This window comes from Odontomachus brunneus, unplaced genomic scaffold (genome assembly GCF_010583005.1).
Source record: "Odontomachus brunneus isolate Ranch 3 - 2012 unplaced genomic scaffold, Obru_v1 Obru_scaffold_039, whole genome shotgun sequence".
NCBI lineage: Eukaryota > Metazoa > Arthropoda > Insecta > Hymenoptera > Formicidae > Odontomachus > Odontomachus brunneus.
In genome coordinates, this window is record NW_022639489.1 from 111,571 (window position 1) to 116,032 (window position 4,462).

The 4,462-nt window shown below is 34.8% G+C and overlaps 1 protein-coding gene across 11 annotated transcripts in view; it reads left to right on the forward strand.

Moving 5' to 3' along the window:
* The window catches only part of LOC116844167 (RING finger protein 44), a 49,924-nt gene that overhangs the window by 37,241 nt on the left and 8,221 nt on the right, over positions 1-4,462 (forward strand). The window lies entirely within an intron of this gene.

A 4,462-nucleotide genomic window follows, 5' to 3' on the forward strand; every position in this document is an offset into this window, starting at 1 on the left:
AGAGAGAGAGAGAGAGAGAGAGAGAGAGAGAGAGAGAGAGAGAGAGAGAGAGACGCGTCTGTACGCACGAAAAGAGAAAGTGGCGGAGAATGAATGACTCCGGGAGTCATCAGCATCGTAGCTTGGGTATGTAGGGACGTTACAGGGTCGTAACAGCGAATGGCGTTCGTCAGGGCCGCATACGCGCACCCCGACGCGCGTCAATCCATCCTTATAACGGATGGCACTCTTACAGTTAGCAGCACCACCACTATTAACAACCGCAACAGCAATTCGCCGCCAACAAGCAACACCCGTATCGTCAATGCTCATCACGATATCACAATGGGTATATTAACGAACTCGCGCTGAACTGCGGTAGTTGCGACTCGCATACTCGGAGCGGGGGTGCACTCTGTTATATGCGTGCTCTTCGAATGATTCGCTGCGGAAGAGATTCAGATGACATTATCTCGAATGTGTTACAAGAGACGTCTTTCCAATGTTGCCATCGAGAAAATATTTTTTTTCTTCTTTTTCCTACTCTTCCACCAATCTTTCTTCTCTTGATTAACGATGTCAGAGGCGAGAAAACGCATACCCAAAATTCTTGTGTGCCATTTTCAAATAAAAAGATATTTGTGTGAATAAGATAAAACTTAATCAAATATAAAAATGACGTGATGAAATCATATAAAAAAAAGATACGTTAAAAAGAGGAAGGTTGCATGCCTCGTTAATATTTTGACTATTTATCAATTTCTAAGAGGAAAGAATAGTTTTCGGAGCATTTTACAAGTATGTATAGTGATCTAAAGTGTTGTTTTATACAAATTTCTTTTTATTTGAAAATTGTGCGTAAGAATTTTGGGCATGCGTTTTCTCGCCTTTGACGTCACCATGACGATTCAACATGGTCATAGCGAATAACCAGAATCCTTAAGTACTATGTAACGGAAAAAGAAAAATAGAACTCTCACTAGATAGGAGAATATACTTTTTTACTAAAGGTTATCGTATCATACTGCAAATAATTACGTTTTGACATTTCTGAAATAATCATTTTGCTTTTCAAATGCGTCTCGCTGTTATCGATGTATTTGAATTAATGTTTTAGCACCATCATAAGAAATAGCAATGTATTTACTCTGGCTATTTTCTTTCTGTTTAGTACTTGGGCTGAATGTGATAGAAATGTGACATGTTCCTTAATGAAGTCGCTATACCATGATAGAACGGCTTTTATGCACGGCAACCCTCATTAGACAAATGCGTAGGAAGTTGCGATAAATCTATACTTGCGTGATGATAGTGATTTTTATCTGTGATCCTTAAGCGGGATTTCGAATGAGAATGAATAATAGAGCGAATTCACGCGGCACTTCCGCTTTAAAGGGGCTTCTATTTATGTTTTGAATATTTATTATTGAAAATATAATGTGTAGTTATAACGAAAAGTACATGTTATAACAAAAGCACTATAAACGTATTGGTGCATGTACAGTCGTTGATTTAATTCATATCGCGAGTAATTAAAACTTTCTTTCATCTATTAATTACTCAAAATAATTATCTTTCCCTTTCACCATTTTGAGATTTGTGTAAATTTATTTAGAAAATTCAATTAGATGTTTAAAAACATTTTATTTTACTGTCTTTCAACATCTTTATAGAACTGATAGAAATATTCTCATACGAAAGGCTTATTTATAATAAAAGAATATGTTTCTAGTTATTCACACTGAATAATTGAAGTCATGCAAAGAGGTGACGAATCGCCTTTCCCTCTCCTCGGTATTCTCGTCGAAAAAAATTGCCTTATTGCTTGAAGAACCCATTAATAATAGACAATGTAATAAACTAATGACAACTCGCTTAATTTCCATAGATTTATTATCAGCTACAGAAAAATTCCAGTAAATCAAATCTGGTGTCGCTGTTGGAGAACGTTCAGACTTTGTTAGATTACTTGATAGACGTGTTTTATTAATAGATGTCGAACTTGTTTCACGTACAGTGATCATTTTCGTGACATGTTGTCAAAATTCTTCGGCATGTGAATTGAACGTTGCTTCTTAGGGCAAAACGACAGAGCTTCGCGATGCGTATATGCACGTAACGAATGTTGGCTTCACATTCTGTGTGCGCGCGTATTTAATTTTCAGAGAGACCGACATTGAAGACTCAATGATTCTCTAATCGACGATAATCAACTCTCCGGAAGGTTGCCGTCCGCACGTCCGTATTGCACATTGCGCGTTGCCGATGTCCACGACGAGTTGCAACGATGCGCTTTATTTACGCGCTTCTACTCCGCGGCCTTTCTCTCGCTGGAAAGGCGTCCGCTCTCGTTTATCTGCAATTGGTTTATCGATTCTCTCTCTCTCTCTCTCTCTCTCTCTCTCTCTCTCTCTTTCAAGCTCTCCCTCTCCTCCCTTTCTCTTCTTTACTGCTCTCTTTCTGTAATTCTTTTTTCTGGATAGTGTTGGATTCCTAGATACATTATTCTGCTCGCCACATGCGTAGACGTTGCAATCTTGGAACTAGTGAACTTTGAATAAAAATCTTTTGTCAAGTATTTTTACGAATTAGCCTAAAATTCTGCTTTTAGATTTAACAACTCTTTTTAAACAAATTTGGAGTCGATATTTTCTTCCGTAGATAAAATTATACAGAGTGTTCATTTTAAAACTTTCCACTTCAATATTTTTAAAACTATACATTTTATGAAAAAATGTTTAATATAAAAGTTGTAGAACTTTGAAGAAGTCATAAAAGGCTACTATTTGTCTGACTTTGGATGTTAAGGTCACAATCAACTTGAATTTTTTAAATGAAACCTTTTTTTTTGTTGCATATTCTGTAGCTTATTTCAAGAGGTTTCCAAAACACTATAATAACATATTTTTTCATTAAATACTTTTTGAGTAATGACACTTGAAAGTTACAGTACCGCTGGCATTAGCATTACCCAAGGTGTACCACGCGAAGGTTACTCGATCGGATTTATCTCTTTCGTGTGTATACGGTACTGTAACTTTCAAGTGTTATTATTTAAAAAGTACTTAATGAAAAAATAGGTTATTATAGTGTTTTGGAAAGCTCTTGAGATAAGCTAAAATATGCAACAAAAAGTAGGTTTCATTAAAAAAATTCAAGTTGACTTTGACGTGATTTTAACGGTTCCATCTAAGATCAGACAAATAGTAGCCTTTTATGGCCCCCTCAAAACTCTACAAGTTTTATATTAAATATTTTTTTTGTAGAATATTTTTAAAAATATTGAGATGGAAAGTTTTAAAATGAGTACTTTATATGTGTGTGTGTGTGTGTGTGTGTGTGTGTGTGTGTGTGTGTGTGTGCGTGCGTGCGTGCGTGTGTGTGTGTGTGTGTGTGTGTGTGTGTGTATATATGTATGCTATAATATAATATAGCATGTAATCTGTAAAAACAATGAGCGTCGTAACATTTTGATTGAGAGAATACTACTAAAAATTGGTCGAAAAATTTGTCATCAAAATTAAGAGCAATCTAATCATGTTTTCCACAAATAATAGATATATGTTAAAAGTATAACTGCTCGAGGAAAGCATAAAAAAAATAGAAATAATAAAATAAATATATAAGATTAATTTTGGTCAAATTGGAACAATTAAAGACCTTACTCAATGTCGTCAGGGGCGCGGAGTTATTTCCACACGAGTACATGATGCATAACATATTTGCTATGTGTGTGCATAGCTATATATGTTGAAATAATATGTTAGCGGTAATTACAACAGACACATTATATGATACGTGCAGCTTGAAGAAATTTTGCGATCGTTCAATAGTATCCTGTGCATAAAACTTGCATCAAATACATTGAGGGATTGCTTGTGCATTCGATAAATCATTGTCAAATTGTGCCTGTATATAAATTCAAGTTGCTAATATTAGCAATATTGTTGCAAGAAAAATGTTTTTGGAGTAATATAACTTTTCTCCTTTGTAGTTTAGCTTTTTGCCATGTAAATGGTGCTGTGTACATGTACTGTTTGAAAAGTGCATGTCTTCCACATTAATGTGTGTGCATTGCTTCACTTATAACGTTATACATGGTTTTGTTCACTTTTAATTTGAGAAAATAAGAAAATTCACATGATTTATTTATACGAGTTCAAACTCAGTCATAGTGCGATCGAGTTAACGCGAAATATTAATATAGCATTTTGTAATGATATTGTGAGCAATCGGAGCACAAGGCGTTGATTTGGGAAGTTAAAGTCTGGTGAAACAGACCTTGAAAATTTTGAAAGCCACGTTGGAAGGAGATTCGGCAGTTAGAGGAATTTTCGAGACAATTAAAATTTATTATTCAACAGTTTCCCGACATTTAAAAGCCTTGAGGAAAGGAAAAAACCTGAACAAATAGGAACCATATGAACTCACTGATATATATATATATATATATATATATATATATATATATATATATATATAA